This window comes from Lissotriton vulgaris, chromosome 5 (genome assembly GCF_964263255.1).
Source record: "Lissotriton vulgaris chromosome 5, aLisVul1.2, whole genome shotgun sequence".
Lineage (NCBI taxonomy): Eukaryota > Metazoa > Chordata > Amphibia > Caudata > Salamandridae > Lissotriton > Lissotriton vulgaris.
Genome location: NC_141693.1, coordinates 217,912,020 through 217,935,120, shown reverse-complemented (window position 1 = coordinate 217,935,120; position 23,101 = coordinate 217,912,020). Strand labels below are relative to the sequence as shown.

The 23,101-nt window shown below is 47.4% G+C and overlaps 1 protein-coding gene across 1 annotated transcript in view; it reads right to left on the bottom strand.

The window, feature by feature from the left end:
• LRSAM1 (leucine rich repeat and sterile alpha motif containing 1) overlaps nucleotides 1–10,057 on the bottom strand; it is a 331,526-nt gene extending 321,469 nt beyond the window's left edge. The window contains exon 1 of the mRNA XM_086921200.1: nucleotides 9,921–10,057. The gene's annotated coding sequence lies outside the window, so the exon portion shown is untranslated. The remainder of the gene's footprint in view (nucleotides 1–9,920) is intronic.
• Between the last annotated feature and the right edge of the window lie 13,044 nt (nucleotides 10,058–23,101).

Genomic DNA, 23,101 nt, shown 5'->3' with positions numbered 1-23,101 from the left:
AACAATGTCAAAGAAGAAAGTTGCGACGGGGGGGTAACTCTATTGAAAATTATATGGTACAAGTAGTGTCAAAGATAAATACCGAGAGGAGACAATCTCTGGGTCTTAGTCATTCCCCAAATTTATCTCCTCTAAGTCCCTCACTAGATTCTCCTTGGTTAGATATTCCATCTCAGGCTGAGGGAAGCTTAAATTTAGACCCCGAGGTACCTGAAAATGGTCCATTAAACATGAGTAAAGAACAGGATCAAGATACAGCCACAATCAATGTTTCAGACTCACAAATAGTAGACCCTGAAGAAAATCATACTGTACAAGTCAGTGAGCAGACAAGTACAGAAGCCGATCCTCCCATTCAAACTCCAGCTGCTCGAGCAATCAGAAAGTGTAGAAAAATTCAACTGCCTCGTGGTGGAGCCATTATAGGGAGGAAGAGGGCTGCGTCACCACTGAGAAGCATGGAAAAAGGTAGGAGGAAATTAGAAGAGGACGAAAATTTAAACATGGAAGAAGAGCTTATTTCCAGGTTGGTAGATATAATTGACACTAAATTCAGAGCCTTAATTAAACCAGTAGTGGCCAAACTGGATAAGTTATCAGCAGACGTAAAAAAGCTGGGTGTAGATCAAAAGAAGTTAATGGAAGAAGTGACCAACATATCCGGCACAGTTAAAAATCTGGCCATACCTGTAAAAGAGGTACTTGGCCACCTCCCAGATACAGGTACAACCTCTGACATTACAAGGGTAAACCTCCCAGATCAGACACCCAACACTGTACCTACTCAGTCGCCGGTAAGGGATACTCAGCCCCCACATCCACGAGGAATAACCCCACCAAGAGCAGGTGAAGATACACTTCATTTCATTGAGGACGCAGCCCCTCTAGTGCTGGTTTTAGCAAATGCTCCCCCTTTAACACCAGACCAAACTGAATCACCCACGGCGTTAACAAGTAAAGCCCTGCACTGGTTATCGGGCAACATGCGGTTGGCCCCTTGGGGGAAGCAACAACTAGCTAGAGATATTAAATCAGCCAGAAGGGCCACTTGGATAGGCCCAAACCCCAAAAAATTTTAAAGGCGACTGCATTATAATAAATCTTGTAAACTCTGCAGTCTTACCTAATATCCTTCCAAACATTCTACCACCACAACGAAGGAGTGGTACTATCATTCCTCTTACTTTAGATTTTTTTGGTAAGAAACAAAGGAGCATGACATACCCTAAGCCTAATCATACCTACACTAGACACATATGGCCAGAGAAAACAAACGGTTGGGGTTTTGATGCACCAGTAAATAACTGGGGTTATAGTAGGGACGGATATGATCAACAACCACGACCATATCATACAGATCCCTATTACTTTAATATCCCCACCTCAAACAGGTATGATATTTTCTCTGCGGATGGAGGGCTGGATGGGGTAGAATGACTACCAGAAGACATAGGCATAGTGGATGTGAATACTTGTTGTACTGTAATCCCTATTACCAACCCCCCTGTTATAGAGAGTTCGAATAGAACACAGTGTGGAGGTCAAAAATGTGTGGAGGGACTTCTACTGTTATCATGGAATATAGCCGGACTATCTGATAAAATGCAAGATAAGGACTGGCTGCATTACGTTAAAAAATATCCCATACTATGTTTTCAGGAAACTTGGGTAATAGGAGGAAACATGTACATTGAGGGATATCAGAGCTTTATAATCCCAGCTATACCATCTGCAAGTGGAAGAGCTAAAGGGGGTTTGGCCATTTTTGTTAGTTTGTCGCTTATATGTCAGAAGATTGAACATAATTTTGGTAACAAAAACATCCAGGTTTTGGAATTTAGAAGGGGTAAAATCCATTTTGCTCTGATTAATTTTTATAATTCTGTGAACCAGGCTGGAAATTGCAATATAGAAACCTTACGTGATTTGCTAGGGGCAATTGATAGTTCTCTGCCATGCTCTAAAATACTAGTAGGTGATTTTAACACACATCTATGTGGGAACCCTAGTGTGGGACCCGTTGGTCAATTGGGGTGTAACAGTATGGAAGGAATACACTTTGAGCACTCGAGGAGGGGCACAGTGTTGAACGAATTAATGAATGAAAACAATTTGTTTAATGCAATGTCGACTGTACCTGATCAATCTGTATTCCCGATCCCCACTTTTAAAGGTCATGCAACAGGCACTTACATAGACCATATCCTCATCTCAGCTGACTTTGTAAATATCATTGAGGAGTTTAGGATCCTCATGAGTATTTTCAGCGATCATAACCCTTTATGCATTACTTTGGGCATGAGTTTACTTGAAAAGCACACTCCTCGTGAGGACCGTGGCCTTTTAAAATGCATTAATGGGAAGCGTCGCTTAAAATGGGCTATGGTGGATAGCGATCAATTTTATACCTCTGTTAGTGCAGTCTGTAATCAAGAATTAATGATTTGTACATCCCCCACATCAGCTCCGTCTCAAATCCTGACATCCTTTAATGAGATAGCTACGAAGGTGGAGTCTCTTTTAACGGTACCTAATAAGGGAAGGTCAAATTCCAACTGCAATCCAAAATGGTTTGACAGTGTTTGCTCAAAGGCCAGTCGTGAGCTCAAGAAAGCCTTAAATACAAAACCAAGAGATCTATTGACCATCCGGGGCTTGCGGATTAAATATAAGAAATCACTGGCTACCCGTAAGCGTGCAGTTAAAAAAGGTGTTTGGGAATCACTCCTAGAGCCCGAGACTTTAAAAAATAGCTCGAAGTTTTGGGAGATAATTAACAAACCAATATTTGACTGCTCTCCCATTTCAAACGTGGGCACAAATATATCAGAGGACGAATGGATAGACCATTTTAGTTCTATTTTTATAAATAATGCTTCACAGACCGAACATAATCTTGGTATAGGCAGAGATACTTCTCTATGTTTCTCAAATGAGGAAATAGTTAAAGGAATTAAAGGCTTGTCAAACAATAAGGCACCGGGCCCTGATGGACTTCCGCCTGATCTTTTTAAGTCACGGGAAGCACTATGGGCGCCAGTACTCACAGCTGTACTTAATGCAGCTGCGCTTTGTGGATGCCCTAAATCATGGGGGGTATCTACAATAGTCCCTATATTCAAGAAGGGAGACCGTAGCAGTCCGGCCTGCTACAGACCGATATCTTTAATAAATTCTGTGGCAAAAGTGATAGGAGGAGTAATTTTAAATAGATTGACTAGTTGGGCAGAGGAAAATAATATAATATCACCAATCCAGTATGGCTTTAGGCCTGGACATTCTACCATTTCCCAATGTCTGAATCTGTACCTCATAGCCGGGAAGTACACCAAGGCACGAAGAGGAACGATCCATATGGCGTTTATGGATCTCTCTTCGGCCTTTGATTGTGTGAACCGTGGGAAACTCTGGTGCGCCATGGAAAAAATGGGCGTCGACAAAAACCTAGTAAACCTGTTAGAAGATATACATTCAGACACTAAGGCGAATGTTAGATATACCCAGGATCTAAAAGTGACCAAAGATTTTGGAGTGTTCCGGGGCGTTCGGCAAGGGTGTATTCTGGCCCCGTTCCTCTTCAATCTATATATTAATGATCTGGAAGAGACCCTCTTAAGCACCAACGCAGACTATCCATACATTGGCCGAAAAGGTCTGCCTGTCTTATTATATGCGGATGACGCAGTCCTTCTATCTAGAACGGCCAATGGACTTCAAACTTTACTAGACTCCTTTTACACATTTATGAAAACCAGAGATTTAAGTATCAATAACACCAAATCCTACACAATGAAGATCGGTGAAGGTTTTAAGAAACCAAATCGCCTAAATGTAGATGGAGTGGAGATTCCTGTAACGCACACATTCTCCTATCTCGGGGTCCTCTTTGACAGTCAACTTAAATGGGGACCCGTGATTCAGAAAAAAAAGGGAGATGTTACAAGGGTAAACGCGGCTATTTTGGATTTCTCTAAAAAGCTCGGAAATAGCCCAGTTGCCGCGCTACTCCAATTATACAAGGCCAAAAGTGTAACCACAGCTTGTTACGGCAGTGAAATATGGGGATATGTTCCCTTGGACGTACTTCAGATAGTTGAAAACAATTTTTTAAAACAGATTTTAAGGGTTCCAAGGGGTACAGCAAATTTTTCTGTGCATGAAGAACTGGGGGTTGCGTATGTTAGTGATAAAATTGCTTTGAATCCCATGTTATGCTGGATGAATAGCTGGTTAAATGACAGTATTCCGCTGACCAAGCTTATTCTAAGAGAAGCACTTACATGGGATAACAGGTTGGAGATTCCCTGGCTTAAATATTTGTTGAAATGTTTTTCTAATTTAGGCCGCCCTGAACTCTTTTTATGTCCGGAATCCATTACTAAATTGGATTTTATCTCAGTTAAAAATGCTTTTATTGATTTAAGAGAACAGGAAAGGGAATCATGTGAATTAAAAAAAGAAAGTGTACGCAATCACATACTAATTAAAAGCACTTTGCTTATGGAACCCTACCTGACATGGCAAATGTCAAGCTATGACCGTTTTTTGTTAACAAGGTTCAGGTTCAACCTGTTTCACCTTATGTTGGCGGTACCTAGGGGTTCCCATCGAGGTCAAGTGTTGCCAGCTTGCGGCTGCGACGATAAGTCTCCGCAAGACCTGGCACACTTTTTGTTCTTCTGCCCCTTATATGATGTACCAAGGAAGTTATGCCTGAAACCCTGTTTGAAAGAATTGAATTTTCGTCAATATCGTCCTGCACTACTTTTTTTACAGCTGCTAAATTGTGATTGCACTTTATTTGTATGTGGTTTTTTAAGAATGGCGATCAAATTTAGAAATAGTATGGAAGGATAATAACTCTGATTACAATATTTAAAACTGTTGTCAAAAGAACATTATTTTTTTTTTTAAAGGGTCTCCAATATCTTGATATAGTGCAATATTTTTAACTCTGTGATTTTTTATCTGTAATCGATTATGACTTTTTTTTAAAAATTTTGTGTACGTCATGTTATTACCTGTAATGTAAATACTTTTATGGTTGTCAATTCGAACAACCGAATAAAGTTATTTGACTTGACTTGACTTGACTAGTATCCCGGAAACCCCATTCCCAAGGATTATTTCTTATTTTAAAGAGGGGGAGGGGGCGCAGAAGCCTATTATGGCACTGGGAACACAAACCTCCAGCCTTTTTTTTTTTAATGGTGAGGGGAGCAGAGGCTCCCCTCTCCCTGAGCCATTATAGGCCCTGGAGAGCTCAATCCTATGGGCCAGAACGTACATAGTAGGGGAGGAGGCTGCACGTTTCCCCCACCCCCACCCCCACCACCACCACCACCACCACCACCCCTCCCCCCAGAGACTATGTTGGCTCTGGGGACTCCATTCCGAGGGCCTCTCATTGTAATAGATCGATGCTCTGATACCCAGTCAGGGCACCCACAAAAAACACGTTGAGGGCTGCAGGGAAGAGGGGGAGTTCCAGGGTCCCTATGGTCCTAACGGCTACCCGCATGCTGCTGGAGATGGAATTGCTCCCACCCACAGGAACCACATATATATAAGCAGCATCCTCCAGGCAGGCGCTCTCTCTTGGTACGTTTCCCTGCCTGCATCAATGCAGGCTGGTACACTGCACAAAAGTCTGCTCCCTGCCCTGAGGAGCATTTTTAAAGCTCCTGCCAATTGGGAGATCACAGATTTTTTCACCCGTTTGACTGAGTTTTAAAAATGCTCTTGCCAGGTGGGAGAAAACACAGGTTCCCCTGCTTGCACTGGTGTAGGCAGGGAAACTATTGTGTCCCGGGGTGGGCTCCTCAGGACACAGTATGTGAACCGGCCCCGGAAGGTGGGGGCCAGGTGCCATTTAAGGCTCAGGGAGGAGGGGCATGTGCCCCCCCCCCATCCATTTCAAAAAGTTTAGCAGCCCCGGGGGAAGGGATCCCTGGGACTTGAAGAGGCTTGGGGAGGGGGACTATAGCCCTCCTCCCCTTTTATTTTATTAATCGGTCCCGAGGTTGGGCTCTTCTAGGCCTTCAATTGCTCAGGAGGTGGCCCGAGCGCCCACCCTCTATTAAATATATCAGCCCTAGGAGATGGGGTCCCCAGGGCCTCTGAAGGCTTGTGGGGCCTATTGGCCGCCTCCCTTTTTTGGCATTTTGCCTCTTGGAGTGGGCTACCCGGTGCTTATAATTGCTCGGGAGGGGGGAGCCTTTCACAAGCCTCTTCTGGACCTACGGCTAACTGTCCAGACATACAAATATTTTTCACCCTTCATTTTTGAAAACACTAGTGAACAGAATTAAACCAAATAACAAAAAGCACAGTCTGCAGCCTAAGATCTAGCTTCCTGCTGAATTTGGTATAATTCCGTTCAGCAATTTTTGCTGTAGTCATTTACAAAGTCTATGGAAAATGCACAGGGATTTTGCGTTTTGGGACCACCCTTTTTTCTAAGCCTCTGCTTGACGGATTACCCTGAAACTTTGCAAGCACAAACGAGACAATATATAGCACCATTTAAAGAAAGTGTCATGTAGATGCTCAAGATTATTAGCAATACAAAAAATGTTTATATATATATATATATCTTTTTGAGCAATGCGCCACGAAAAGACTACAGCTACCAGGTTCCCTGTGTAGCTCAGCGTGATGAGCCACGCCCACTCAGGGCGGCCCCACTTTGAATAAATTGCATTTGAAGTGCAGTGGTGAGTGTTTTGTGCAATTGTTTCACGTCCATGAAGAAGGGGCGTGTCTGCCCCGAAACGCGTCGGACTTCTGTGAAAAATGCTTGGAGGGAGGCTGTGAGTTTGATTGGGGCACAAGAAAGCTGGATGGTTTGGTGCGCCGTGGGTAGCCCTCCTGAAGCGCTTGGCGCATTGCTCAAAAAAATATATATATATATATATATATATATATATATATATATATCCCACCCACAGTGATGCTCATAAACCCATAAAGGTACTAAGACAATCAATCAATCACCCATACAGCCACTCACGTACCCACTCACCAACCCATAAAGCCACGTAAACACCATCTGACAGACTGATACAGACATCTCAAAACTAGTCACTCACCCATACATTCACTGAGACACCTAATCACTCACTTATACAGTCACGCACACACTGAATCAACATTAAAGGCACTGTACACCCACTGATTCACCAAAACACCTTGATAGATAGATGATTTTATATGTATATCTCAAACTTTTTAAAAGCACTCACAATCACTGGATGATGTCATCAGTGATATCATTTGAGAGGTCATGAGTGATGTCACTGATCATGTCATGAGTGATGTTATATGTGAGGTCATAAGCAGTGCATTGCTGGGCGTGAGTTATAGCTAGCACAGCTAACTATAACTGCTGAATTATATATATATATATATATATATATATATACACACACATACACACACACATATATATTTTCACACACACACACATACAAACAAACTCGTGGCATACAAACACAATGTATCAATAACTAAAATAAAATAGAAATCCAAAAAATATATATCAAAAATATATTAAATATGTAAGTAACGTGGTGGGTAGAAAGGGTATCTACTTCTAAGTCAGAAGTTCAAATTCCAATACATGTGCGCCTAAAATCAAGCAAAAAAAAAAAAAAGGATGTGCTTGAATCACCTTCCCTGAAGCCAGCCAGTAGAGGGCCGGCAAGAACTGCCCTTGACTACCCCTATCCAGAGCACAAGCTGGAACCACTGTTGATGCTATGTACCACATGTCGTAAAACCAGCAAATACCAGTTCATCGAATGCTAAAGGGGCTGAGGGAAAGAAGTTGTTTGGGGGGGGGAGGGGGTCTGTTCAAAAACACTAGGAAGAGCAGCATCACAGTTACCAGAAACAAATCTGAACAAGGAATTGCAATTATTTTAAGCTATTGCTATTTTCTTTTAACTTCAATTGGTCTTTTAACAAAAAAAAAAATCACAGAGCAGCGTTCGTTGCTCTTGTTTCGAACTAGAACATCTCCAGTACAACAGTTTTTATGGTCATTAGTAACATTTTCATTGAGCCCAAGATAAACACGCGGAATAAAAATGAGGGATTTTTCACGATCGGCGAAGGTATTAAACATTTATTTTGTAAGCATCGTCGCAAAACCCAAAGTAAAGGCAAAGATTAAATGGTAATCCGGCCCACATTGTATCATCGCAGCACAACCAGACACACCGGGTATCCTTGCAGTACAGCAGGGTTAAACAACAATGGAAATTTACAATAATGTAAACATTAAAACAGGCCTCCCCTATTCTCCCAAGGATGTGACCATCACAGCGCGCACGGCATTCACCGCCTGTTGACAGAGAGCTGTACCCGGGTGTGGTCACTCGAGAGGGTAGACTAGAAGGATGTGGAAAACAGCACTGAAGGGACAACGCTAGGAGTACATTACATTCAGTGCTTAATTTGAGCCGGTGGGGGCCCCCCGGCACTTATTTTTGGGAACGCGCAGTTATTTTTTCTCATCAAAAAAAGGAAGTGAAAAACATAAAAAAATCGCCACAAAGGGAGAATGCAGATGCCTGCAAGAGTGAGACAAAGGGGCAGGGAGTTGCTGGTAGTAGTTAAAGGGTCATTTAGTTGATTGGAGGCTTCGCAGTGCTGGTATTTAGTGCCCCCAGCAATTAATAGCACTTGTCGCAGACTTCTGAGCAGAGCTTTGGGCACCGCCGGTACTATTTCTTTTACAAACGAGGCACTGATTACATTAAGAGAATGAATGGCACTGCTCACCACCGGTCCCCCAGACAAGACAGGGTGGTCAGACGGACAACCACCCACACAAGCAAAGCAGAGACGGTTGTGGGTGAAAAGAGCAACGAGCAGCCTGATCGACAACAAAACCAACCTGTTCCTTTACATTCGTACAATGGGCATTTGCATAAGCATGCAGGGTTGTATATGTTGAAAGAGCAGGCGCGCCAATACAACATGAATTTACAGTTTATCACTACCGGAAATAGTAACTGTGGGCTATTTCATTACATTATGGAGCTGGGGTTAAAACGGTTAACGGTTCTTAACAAAGGGCTTACACGTTAAATGATGTTAATATACATTTTACAACCCAACCAGTGTCAAACAAAGAAACGTTCCGGGAACGCTATTATGGGTGATCGCTGATGACATACGCTTGGGTGCGAGGACAGGGTGTTCACTTGTACTGGACTACATACCACTTAGGGGTGTGGAATAACAAAGGAGGCGGACTGTGCTGGAAGAAACTGAAAATGGGTTATTGCATCTGCAGCCCACCCACAGACTAAAGCAGCACGAGTCTACACTGAAAGATGGTGAAGGGACTGGGCCGTCTGCCACCCTTGAAGTGGCGGGGTGTTGTCAGGTGGAAAGGGGCAGCGGGAGCGCACAACCACGTCAAAGGAATTGTCCCCCCCTAGAGGCTCTGCAATTCAGTGGTATGACTGAGGGAGGGCAGTGCAATAAATTGGGAGATCCTGGGGTATTGAATCCTTTAAGAGGTCGTGTTTACATCCCATTCCATAGGGGTGGGGTGCCTACAACGCACCGATGCTCTGTAATCCAGGTAACTATAGCCCTATAGGTTTGCCAAAGCCCAGGGATTGGGTCTAAAACTCTCTACGTGTAGTGTATATAAAGATATATGTTTTTGTGTTGGGAGCGGGGTTGTTTGCTACCAAAAGGAGAAGTGAGTGACACTCGTATAAGCTGTTAGCGGCTGGGGAGAGGTGTGTAGCGTCGAAGGGGGTATATTTTTCACAGAAACCACTGATGACATAGGGCTGTCGCACCCTACAGTGGGGCTATACACTGTAAAGCTTGGGTAAACTTTGTAAATAAAAGGTCTATAGCTATCTTAGGGGAAAGGAAGGGCGGGGATATGTCACCTGTCCGCAGTGCCCCGGTCACACAGGATCCTGACAGCGCGTCCTCGGGCTCCGGAGCTGTTTTACTAGTTGATATCCCATAGAATTGCTGTGTCTCCTGCTCTTCCACTGTCTCCGGGAAATAAACCACGCCCTCCGAAGAACAGACCGAAGCAGTCGATGTCAGAGCTGCGTGAACCTTCCTACTTAGCAGTCTAGCCTTTCTGTACTTGTATCCTTGCACGTGATAGGACCTGCCTTGCCCTGCTCGCTTGAAGACCCTGTTGCAAATATTTATGAAGAGACATATATTAGAACAGCTATTGTGTTTAACCAGAATGTTTCCTTTTAATGTTGACCCTTTTTAGTGTGTGATGTTATTTATTGTGACCTGCGTTTATTCTTGCCACGCAGAAGACACTCCTTAGTTATGTTTTGGTGTTAATGTTTAGTGGCTTGGATCAGAAACCTACGGCAGGTACATTCATGCCTACTTCATTCAAACCGGCTTCATGTCAGAAGCCACAAACGCATTTTCTGCCAGTCGTTGTTATTTAGTAGGGTGAACAGCTTTCCATTGGGAGGGAAGAAGGGGGGCAAGCACACCGACTACCATTTTGTGTGTGTAAAAGGCCGCTTTATTGAAACAGGTGCACATCACATTTATTAAACTGGCAAACTGCCTTACAAAACTGAAACCTCTCTAAACATCGAGTTACCTGACCCCTTTTTGTTTTACTCCCCCCACCCCTACGATCCCCACATGATAAAATCCCCCACCCTGCAATATACAAACATATAACTCAATTACATCATAATACTATCCAGTTTTATCCCCTACCTCCTAACTCCAAAACCTCCCAAGACCTACAGTCCTATTTGCCTTCTTGCAACTGTAACTAACTACCCTCTAATGTCAACTCCCAAACTGGTTACGCTTTCCCCGCTCCCGTTTCCCAACTCCCCAAACTTCACGAGAAAGTACCGAAATCCAGCCAAACTTGGCCAACATCAAAAACAACTCCGCCAGCACCTGTTCCAAGCGACAACTTACATATAAACACCCCTTGTGCACCTGTCCCAACCCAGCCACCTGACACAGAAACCCTTCCTGTCCTTACCTTCACAGCACAACCAAAAGCCCAAGCCCAAAAACCTAGGGAGGGTGGACGGGGACAAAAAGCTCCTGACTAAACACGTTCCCAGCCACCAGGTCTCAGTATCTAAAATGGTGGCTGGGAACACTCGGGAACGCTATTTATACTTTGGGCTGCAGGGCTCCTTTTGGGCTGCTTTTGGGCTATCCCCAGCCAGCCCAACGCGGCAAAATGGCCGCTCGCTTGTTCTCCCCCCTTCCCCCTCCCTAATCTGCCCGGGGGGCAGACCTCGCGGCTCGGCTGCCCCCCAAACCCACCTTGGGAGGGAAGAAGGGGGGCAAGCACACCGACTACCATTTTGTGTGTGTAAAAGGCCGCTTTATTGAAACAGGTGCACATCACATTTATTAAACTGGCAAACTGCCTTACAAAACTGAAACCTCTCTAAACATCGAGTTACCTGACCCCTTTTTGTTTTACTCCCCCCACCCCTATGATCCCCACATGATAAAATCCCCCAACCTGCAATATACAAACATATAACTCAATTACATCATAATACTATCCAGTTTTATCCCCTACCTCCTAACTCCAAAACCTCCCAAGACCTACAGTCCTATTTGCCTTCTTGCAACTGTAACTAACTACCCTCTAATGTCAACTCCCAAACTGGTTACGCTTTCCCCGCTCCCGTTTCCCAACTCCCCAAACTTCACGAGAAAGTACCGAAATCCAGCCAAACTTGGCCAGCATCAAAAACAACTCCGCCAGCACCTGTTCCAAGCGACAACTTACATATAAACACCCCCTGTGCACCTGTCCCAACCCAGCCACCTGACACAGAAACCCTTCCTGTCCTTACCTTCACAGCACAACCAAAAGCCCAAGCCCAAAAACCTAGGGAGGGCGGGCGGGGACAAAAAGCTCCTGACTAAACATGTTCCCAGCCACCAGGCCTCAGTATCTAAAATGGTGGCTGGGTACACTCGGGAACGCTATTTATACTTTGGGCTGCAGGGCTCCTTTTGGGCTGCTTTTGGGCTATCCCCAGCCAGCCCAACGCGGCAAAATGGCCGCTCGCTTGTTCTCCCCCCTTCCCCCTCCCAAATCTGCCCGGGGGGCAGACCTCGCGGCTCGGCTGCCCCCCAAACCCCCCTTGGGAGGGAAGAAGGGGGGCAAGCACACCGACTACCATTTTGTGTGTGTAAAAGGCCGCTTTATTGAAACAGGTGCACATCACATTTATTAAACTGGCAAACTGCCTTACAAAACTGAAACCTCTCTAAACATCGAGTTACCTGACCCCTTTTTGTTTTACTCCCCCCACCCCTACGATCCCCACATGATAAAATCCCCCACCCTGCAATATACAAACATATAACTCAATTACATCATAATACTATCCAGTTTTATCCCCTACCTCCTAACTCCAAAACCTCCCAAGACCTACAGTCCTATTTGCCTTCTTGCAACTGTAACTAACTACCCTCTAATGTCAACTCCCAAACTGGTTACGCTTTCCCCGCTCCCGTTTCCCAACTCCCCAAACTTCACGAGAAAGTACCGAAATCCAGCCAAACTTGGCCAACATCAAAAACAACTCCGCCACCCAGGGAAAGGCGGAGGTTAGGTGCTTACACCACCTCCCCCTTTTCCTGCCCCCCCACCCCCCTTTTTTGATGCAAAAATTGAGACGCCAACCGCCTGCCCCCCACTCACGGCGTACCCCCCAATAACGGGCCTCCCTGACCCATGCAACCTGAAACCATTCAGGATTGAGACTCAGCTTACCACCAAGTAAGCTATCCCGGCTCGCCACTTGGCCTTCTTTACAAACGAAAGCTCCGCCATCCAAATCAACACGTCCCGGGCTAAGAAACCATTCCCGACCTGCACGAGCAACCATTGTCGATAACTATACCCCCTCAACTTCCCTTGCGCGTTCAAAAGAAATTCGCTGCACACATAACGCCGATACCACTGCGGATCATCGCCACTGACGCGTAATGTCCCCCCGGCCGCACCACCATCCATACGCTTCTGACGCCCCACAACTCCGAAGCCGGAACGTGCCCTACCACTGCTATCCTCCCCCCGCCCTTACCTAATGCTTCCACCCCGCTAACCTCCCCGACCCGTACCACCCTGCCTGCAAAAACCGCGGTGTCCCCCAGCACATGAATTTCCGACACTACCCCCACGTGCTATGCCACTAGAAACTCTAGCAGCCCCGATATCCGCTGCTGCTTGTCTGCCGGCAACCAGGCCTCCAGCAAAACCCGCGTCCACCAACCCAAATATTGACCGCCCCATGCTGGCCCCACTGTCTTTGAATTTCCAACACTGGCACTCTGTGCCATGCCTCATCACCTCGAGCCGCCTCAACACCTGCCGCTGCTTGCCTGCCGGAAACCGTGCTTCCAGTAAACACCAATACCAGCTCAATACCCAGAAGTGACAGCGCCGTGCCTGGCCCCACTGTCTTTTGACGGTCCAACATTTGCACCTCGTGCCTTGCCTCCATCCTCTCGAGACGCCTCAACATCCGCCGCCGCCTTTCTGCCAGCAACCGTGTCTCCAGCAACACCAAGCCACGCTCCATACCCAAATTTGACCGTGCCATGCCGTCCCCACTGTCTTTTTACTTTCAATACTGGCACTTTGTGCCTCGCCTCCATCACCTCCAGGAAGCACTGAGAACAGCTCAAATCCAAAATTGACAGCGCCATGCCTGGCCCCACTTGTCATTTGAAATTCCACACTGGCACCGTGTTCCTTGCTTCCCTCACCCCTAGCAGCCTCCTCATCGGCCGCTGCTTGTCCGCCGGCAAACGTGTGTCCAGCAACACCGAGCCCAGCTCCTTCCCGAAATTGACAGCGCCGTGCTTGGCCCCACTTGTCTTTCTGAATTTCCCCACTGCCACTTTGTGGTTTGGCTCCATCACCTCCGGCCGCCTCAACATCCATCGCTGCTCGCTTGCCGGCAACCGTGCCTCCAGCAACAACGAGACCAGCTCCTCACACAACGGTGACAGCGCCGTGCGTAGCCCCACTGCCTTATCCGGCGCCCATGGCACCCCAAGGACCTCTGTGATCTCCTGAAACCTGTCCAGCACCACCTGGGAGTTCGTGGAGTCCGGGGCCCCGCCACGAAAAAGAGTCATCCAGGTAGGGCTGAAACTCCCCAGTGACCCGTTCGTTCCCTAAAACAATTGCTGGAACCTACGAAACCTTCAACCCCGCTCAGGAACTCGCGCAGCCCATCGGCAATGCCGCGTCCACCTACCTAATGAACCTACATTTGGCAAAACAATATTCCCCAGGAACTGGGCCCCATCAAAGACTATAATAAAAAGTGGTCCGTAGGGAATTATTTTAAAGTTATTTTTACCTTCAACTGTGTCACCATAGTGAACAACTTTCCATAACGCTCCAGGGATTATTATCAAATCAAAATGTTGCAGTGTTCATAAGCTACCTAAGAGCCTATCTTACGTACATCCCCAATGTTAAGCCATATTTCATGCATGTCTGGCGACTCAAATATTCAGTTACTCAGGTTTACCATGTGCGGTGTTGTTTGACCCTTTTCCCCACACTATCTGGTCAATATGTGCCATTCGCCCTACAACATTATTCCTCCCTTATACCTAATCCCAATACCATGCTCAGTAGTCTTATCCATGGAAGAGTGTCATAGCGTTGACGTTTGTTCTCACACACCATTATTCCCGATACCCCCGTCAGGACAAGTGTTGCACCATGAATATCTTGTAAAATCACACATGTACCAACCAGAACATATTTACGACCAATCTCCTAAGAACATGTATATGTATCGTCTGCCCACCCCACACGGAATGCCCCCAAGCGCATATTCATAATGTCCCCGCACCTATTCCACTCCCAACGTGTCCCGCGTGTCCGAACACCACTACACCATCACAGATGCGTGGAGTCAAACGTAACCCAGGTCCCATACGGCTTTCCAATCCGTGGTGCCGCACCATACTACTAGGCGAAATGCACACTCATCTAACCACCATGTTTCCTCATTACTCACCAACACGACCGGCCACTAAGACCTAAACGTCTGTTCCTAAAAAGGAACCAAAGTCCGACACCGCAACCACATGAAATTTACGTCGCCTCCTACTGCTGTGTAACCATGCACCACTCCGTATCTCTTACCTTCCGCCTCTCTTTGAGCAGAACTAAAATTGAACACATGCCTCAACAGTACAGATATTCTATCGTGTTATGAGACCTTAGCGCCCCCATGCATGAATCCAACTGTACTTACATCCCCTGTACTTTGCCCGTGCAACCTCGCAAGGAAACATAACGTGACAAACTAAAATAATGACCGAGTTCCGTGCATAGCGCTGTACAACCCAACAAAAACCCCCCAGCCACGGTAGAAAACTTACAGACGCATGGTTGCCTAAATCAGTCCTCCTCTCACGAAACTCGCTTCAACAGTCGAGTGCTTCACCGGTGCGGTGCAGCTACGCTATGGTCGCTCCTGCGCTTACGTGACCCAACTGCACGGCAAACTTGTCGGCCATAATGGTATGGAGTCCCATGTCTGACTTTACTTTTAACACAACGGGCATGTGGCTAATAGCCCCAATATCCCCAACTTCTCTGCGACAACTTTGGACCACCTTAAAGGCATAGAATTACTGTTGCCTTTTACCCCGTCTAATGTCTCTATTCCCACCCGCAATAGAGATCTCTTACTTGGCTGCATGACCCAATCTCACACCGGCGATTAACACACACTCTTGCCCGACCTAGCGAGCCACAACCTCGGTATAACCACCTACCCACTGCTACCCACTCAGGGGTACTCATGATCCCCAAAAAGCCCCTTTTTCTGTCCCTTAAATGCCGCTTGTCGAAAAAGGAACACTAACCATAACGCCGCGCCCTCTGTAAATCTCGCGATAGCTTATTCTCGTATATATTGGAACTAATGTGTCGGAAACGAAATATACCACAACCTCCTGTCCAATGTAGTTCAACATCCGCCCATAGCTTTGCATGACCACAGGCCTCCTCCATTATTCCCACAACTATACAAAATATTGTCTCAGCTAACACCACCACCTCGTTCTCTCTAAGAGCGCTTAGGCTTACCCTTGCTGCCCGCGTAAGGACCACCCAATCCTCCCGGTATTTTATTTTATTTCTTTATTTAGCGATTTGTAGAGCGCCTGGTGACCCGGAGGCATCCCCGCGCTATAACATTTGTGGAGACCCGAGGAAAAAGCAGAGTTTTCAGTTTTTTCCTGAAAATCAGATGACTGGGTTCCAGCCGGAGGGTGCGTGGAAGTGAGTTCCACCCGGAGGATGCTTTAACAGAAAAGCGTCGGCCGCCGGTACGTGTCTTCCTGAATCTGGGGACGTTGGCCAGACGTTCGTTATCCGAACGGAGGGACCTGTGGGCCTTGTAAGGAGTGACCAGGTCTCTCAGAATAGCAGGTCCAAGACCGTTGAGCAGTTTGTGTGCAGTGCACAGGGCCTTGAATTCGACCCTTTGACGTATTGGAAGCCAGTGAAGGGCCTTGATTGCTGGTTTGGCTGAAACTCTGGAAGGGAGGTTCATGAGCAGCCGGGCGGCTGCGTTCTGCGTGCGCTGGAGTTTAGCCATGGTGGATTCAGGAGCTCCCAGATATATCATGTTGCTGTAGTCCAGCCGCGCAAGGATCAGACCCTGGACCAGGAGTTTTCTGGATAGGGGCGGAAGTAGTGGGAGGATCCTGCGGATGGAGCACATGAGGCCAAAGCAGGTACCTGCTGTTTTGGATGCTTGGGTTTTCATCGACAGCTGGGGTTCTAGCCAGACTCCTAGGGTCTTAATTTCTTGTTTCGGGGTGGGAATTTCCCCGAACACGTCTGGCCAGACTGATGGGGGGATGGTGGTCCATTGCTTACCCAGAAGCATGACTTCCGTCTTTGACCTGTTTAGTTTGAGTGATGACTCGCACATCCAGTTATGGATTTCCTTGAGGCAGTTCGGCAGATTGTCAGGATAGTTGTCCAGTTGTGAGAGGGAGACGACCAGTTGCGTGTCGTCCGCGTAGCTTACTATCTTGATCCCGAAGGGGGTGACCACATCTTCGAGAGGGGCCATGTAAGCATTAAATAAGGTGGGGCTTAGTGATGACCCCTGGGGGACACCGCTCGTCAGGGGGAGGGAGGCAGAGTGAGAGTTGCCATCCCATACCTGGAACGAGCGCCCTGAGAGGAAGGATTCTATCCATGTGAGCGCCGAACCTGTGAGCCCTGCCGCGGCCAGTCGATGGAGTAAGACACGATGGTTAACTGTGTCAAAGGCTGCGCTGAGATCCACTGACCCTCCTGAATCCAGGATGCACCTTGCCTCCTCGATAACGGCGAGAAGGGCGGTGTCTGTGCCGTGGCCTGGGCGGAACCCAGTTTGGGACTGCCGCAAGATGTTATTTGATTCTAGGAACTGTGACAGTTGCCCATTGACTAGCTTCTCGGCCCTTTTGCTGATGCAAGGGAGGAGTGAGATTGGCCGGTAGTTCGCCATGTCGGCCGGGTCCAGCTGGGGTTTTTTTAGGAGTGCCTTGACTACTGCACTCTTCCAGCTGGGGGGGACCGAGCCTTGAGAGAGCGAGATGTTTATGAGCTCCGTGATCGTGGGCACGATGACAGGGGCTACTGTTTTCAGGAATCTGATTGGGGCGGGATCTAGAGGGGAGCCGCTTTTCATTTTGGCCATGGTTGTGTCTACTTCGTTCAGTGTTACTGCCCTAAAAGCGGTCAGCTGAGGATGCAAGCTGCTTCCTGCGCGGTTGGTGGTTGCCTTGTTGTCCATGTGGTTCGGTAGGCAGGGAGGGGGGAGGGAAACTAGGATACGGGCGATTTTAGCATTAAAGTAGGTAGCCATTTCATTACTTCTGTCCGCAGGGGGTGTGTTGGAGGAGGGTGGAGCTGGTATCTTCAATAGCTCTTTGGCAATGAGAAAAGATTCCCTTGCCGAGTTGGTTGAGTTTTTTATTTTCGTATCATAGTGAGAGGCTTTAGTGAGCTTCAGGGTTGTTTTATAGATTCTCACTGACCTATGATATGCTTCCTTGTTGGCGTGCTCCCAGTCTTTCCTCCATAGCCGTTCTGCTTTTTTGCAGTTTTTGCGGAGAGTCCGGAGTTCCGGGGTGTACCATGGGGCAGATCCTAGTTTACCGTTTTTATCCTCACGGGTTTTTCCAGCCACGGTAGACTGATTGTCGCAGGTTGCCCATCTATCTTACCCTACTGGCCGAATACGTTGAGGTTCCCAGAAAGCCTGATGTGGTAATGACGAACTCCTATGCTAGATATAGTACAAGTGTGCTAAAGCGTGTGTAAGGAAAAGCATGTGACAATGAAATGAATATCCTTGGCCTCAAGAATGTAAAGCTTGCACGCGAGCATTCCACAATTGTAGCCCCCAATGTCATCTGCATTGTAATCGTGTATAAGGAAAAGCACATGACAATGAATTGAATATCCTTGGCCCCAAGGCATGTAAAGCTTGCACGCGAGCATTCCAACATTGTAGCCCCTAATGTCACCTGCATTGTCTTATAAAAGAGGCGAAACCCTCACCATGTCCCCCGCTGATTTGATTGGTAAACGCAATTTCATCTTTGATAACAAGACCAGTCAAGTATTCCTCCTTGCCGTTGCTCCATGGCTGCTGACGATCCCCAAGCCGCTGGGGGCCCTGTGGGTGTGAGGGACTGCCGAGCCCGCCTGGGGCCTTCATACTCCCCAAGCCGCTGGGGGCCCTGTGGGTGGAGGGACTGGCGAGCCCGCCTGGGGCCTTCGTAACCAGCCGCGTAGAGACCCTCGCGTACTCCGGGCCTGCTGCAGGAAGCACAGCCCTCCCTTCTCCTTGGTGCCGCCGGGCCGCCCCAAGCCATACCAAGTCTGGAGCCCCACGCCGGCCGCCCCCCTGCCAAAGAAAAGGTACTGCTGGTGTACTGGGACCCTGAACCGCGTGCCCCCCCTCACCGCCCCCCTTCTTCCCCCCCGAACTCCTCGTACCCCCTCGCTATTAGCCCCCCTTACCCCCGGTCCCCCAGGAGGCAGGTAAATGAAAGAGTGCTTCTGCTGCGATAAACTGAGATGGAACTGTCATTAGGGGAGCCGTCCCTCCCCCTCCCTTTAGTTACAACACCTCCATTTTCTAACAGTGATTGGTAAATACGTAGTAAAAGGCACAAACGCGGAAAAATGCAGGCACACCATGCGTGCTTTCCTCTAGACTTTCCATTTCTGGCATAAAATACAGAAACGTCAAATATTACAACGCTTCGAGAAAATATCTTCATGGTTACTTATTTTGTTTAATTCAAAGAAAGCAAATGCAGCTGTTTTATTTTTAAAAGAGATGCATGTACAATTGCAATGAAGTGACTGTAATCAATGTTTGACTATTCCTGTTTTATTTCTGGACACACGCGCCTCAGCCGGCAGTGTCTGAGAAGTACTATGCATGACGCGCATAAGCCTACAACTGCATCGTGCAAGCTCCATTTACATACAGTGTGTGGTCATTTCAATTCTATCAAAAACAATAATTACAAACATGTCCTTTGGATCTTAACCAATACGCCGCCCTCCCCGCCGATTCCATTCCTAAGGACTGCGAGGCGCCGCTGGCAGCGCGCCTCGTCCGCCCTCCCTGCATCATTTTGTTTCCCGCACCGCCTGTCACCAACCTACCTGGGAATGCGCAAACTTCTGTGGTGGCGCGCAGGCGATGGCCGCCGCCGCCACGCCGCTAAGGTACGCCGCGCCGGGCATCCCATCTCGCCCAGCCGGGTAGTGCATCGAGGACTCGCCCCTCGCCAAGCCCCCTAAAACTAGCGAAAACTGCCGAAGAAATAGCAATAGCAATAAAATTAACAAGAAAGACAAAAAGCTCCTGACTAAACACGTTCCCAGCCACCAGGTCTCAGTATCTAAAATGGTGGCTGGGAACACTCGGGAACGCTATTTATACTTTGGGCTGCAGGGCTCCTTTTGGGCTGCTTTTGGGCTATCCCCAGCCAGCCCAACGCGGCAAAATGGCCGCTCGCTTGTTCTCCCCCCTTCCCCCTCCCAAATCTGCCCGGGGGGCAGACCTCGCGGCTCGGCTGCCCCCCAAACCCCCCTTCTTACCTTGAAAGGCACTGACTTTCCGCAAGCATTTATAAATTGTAAATAAATGTATGTAGCACTTTAGACCCCTGACGAGGCATCAAATTGGTTTTTAAGAAAGATATATTTACATAAGGGGAGATTTGCATATTACACCAGAAGATACATGTATCTATCAGACCTTGTTAAAATTACCTATATATTCATAGAAGCAGCAATTTTAGCAAGGCCTGATAGATACATGTATCTTGTGGTGTAATATAAAATTCTCCCCTTATATAAATGTATCTTGCTTATAATAGGAGGCATAGTTCAAAGTACAATTATGTGAACTTGTATAAAGACACCTCTTTTCCATACTGTGAGAAGTATACTGTTGTGGTACATTCTTGAGTTTTGAGTGTAGTCGTCATGAGGGCAAGAGCCAGCTCTTGATTAATCGTTTCAAGTAGAGATGGTTTTCTGTGGACGTGTTGTTCGTGGGTAGTGAGTTCCATAGTTTGGCTGTTTGAAAAGAGAGAGAGATGTTCCACCCATGTTTTCTTTTCTTTTATGTAGGAATTATAAGGTAAGGACCCATTCTTGAGCGTAGGTTCCTTTGTTGTATGTATTTGATTTTTTTTCCTGATGAAGAGTGGTCCTTTACCATGTATTGCTTTTTGTGTGATACAGAGCAGCTTGAAGGAGGATCTTCTGGTAACTGGTAACCAGTGTAGTGACCTCAAGGCAGGGGAGATGTATGCTTGTGGCTTAACATGTAGGAGCAGTCTAGTGGCAGCGTTCTGAATTCTTTGTAGCCTTCTCATAGTTGACAAAGTTGAGCGGTGATACAGACCATTATCGTAATCCAGTTTTGATCGGACAAGAGAGATGGTAGCTTAAACCTATGTGGGAATCCTAGGTGCGGGAATATGAGTCACAGTGTGTTTATTGTAAGAAAGCTTGATTTGGCTACCTTATCCACTTGTGGATTCATTGGCAGTTTGACGTCCATGTTCTTTTTTTGTATCTCGTTAGATATTTTGGGGGTGTTCCTAGATTGTCAGGCCAGGTGCAGAAAGGTTTGTAGGTTTTTCAGTCACCACTGGTGAGTGTCTATGTTTTGGAGGCCTTCAATTTGAGGTGGCTCCATGTCATCCATTGGTCACAGACCAGAGGGCATTGAAGAGTTGTTATATTTTAATACCTTTTGGGCTTTCCATTTCAGAAGTATCTGCATGTCCACTGTGTAGTTATAGCAGGTGATTTCAAATCCATTGAGCATATCTGGTAGTGATTTAATGCGGATGTTGAAAAGCATGGGTGAGATGACTGAGCCTTGAGGATCTACTGCTTTAATGCTGTATGGTTTAGAAGAGAATGGGGGAAATGCATAATATTTGTTCTGTTGTGTAGGCATGATGAGATGCAAATGAGAGCTGGGCCATCTATCCCAGCTTCCTCAAGTCTTTGGATGAGTGTATAATGATCCTCTGTGCCAAGGGCAGCTGATAGATTCGAAAGAAGAAGAGTAGTAATTCTGTTCTGGCCCACAGTGCTTTTAAGGCCACCCCAGATAGAGATTAGAGCCAATTCAGTGCCCCTTCCTGGAATAAAACCAGCTTGGAAGTCGGGAATTGTGATATCTGTGGGAAAGCTGCTCTTTATGTAAGTTTGCCCAGGAATGATCCATTTGCTATAGGTCTGATGTTGTCAGGGGTGTTGATTGTCCAGGTTCTCGGTTGTAAAAAGGCTTCCCTGCCTTCAGTGTCCCCAGCCTTCCAGACGGCACATCGAGGTGCTGGGGGATACTCTGGGACCTGCAGGCGCGCATTTCTGTGGCGGCCATCTTGGGGGTAGGCAGTTTCGCTGGCGGCAGTCTAGTGGTGCTGACTCACGCCGGACGGCCAGCGACGCCTTAAAACTGTGAGAAGGGATAGCCCAGGTTAGATCCTCACTTCTCTCATTCACCTGAGGCGGAAGCCGGGTGTGGGCGAGTGACAAGTATTGCGCTGATTACAAGCGGTTTTAAAAATCTATTTTACTCGTTATTTTAACCTGTTGTGTCGTGACATATTCCACTGTATTTTAAAAAGCTGACTACTAGCTTCTGTTTCGCTTCTGCTGCTGCTATCGCACATTGCACTTTCATTCTCCTTTCAGGCACCTGAGGCGGAAAGCCGGGTGACCTTAGGCCTCTCAGCATTTGCATTTCCCCTACCTCTCATTCCATCCTTGCTCGCGCCGCGCTGCCCTGCCTTCAGTGTCCCCAGCCTTCCAGACGGCACATCGAGGTGCTGGGGGATACTCTGGGACCTGCAGGCGCGCATTTCTGTGGCGGCCATCTTGGGGGTAGGCAGTTTCGCTGGCGGCAGTCTAGTGGTGCTGACTTGCGCCGGACGGCCAGCGACGCCTTAAAACTAAGTGCACTCTCCTCCGTGCAGCGGACGCGTGCTGCGGAGGCGCCTAAGGAGCGCCGAAGGAAAGCCCGTCTGCGCCCGCCAGCGTCCCGGAGGCGGTCGGGCGCGGGCCCGGCTGGGCGGGTGAGCATTTAGGATGATACAATATACAAGGAATGATCTTTTCTCCCTTATGCACACTACCAGTAACTGTTCTAAGGTTTTTCCCAAACCGTCTCGGTCTAATAACAGGTGTTCGGCCTGTGGCTGGCAACCCGGCCAGGGACGTATTGCTTCCCTTATTCCTCCGCCCAACAGTACAAGGTGCCTACTGCTTAATACGAGGTCTTTGGGCAAGCATGCGCTTGACGTTTACAATCTACTGATAGACTCTAGAGCAGGCTGTCTGTTCCTGACAGAGACATGGCTGGGTGAGGGAGCAGGACCTGATATTGCCACTGCCATCCCCGAATCATGTTATCTTTAGAAAAGACAGAGCCAGTGGGAAGGGGGGTGGTGTTGCCCTAGTCATTGACAGGCGCATCACATGCTATATTCTTCCCTTGGA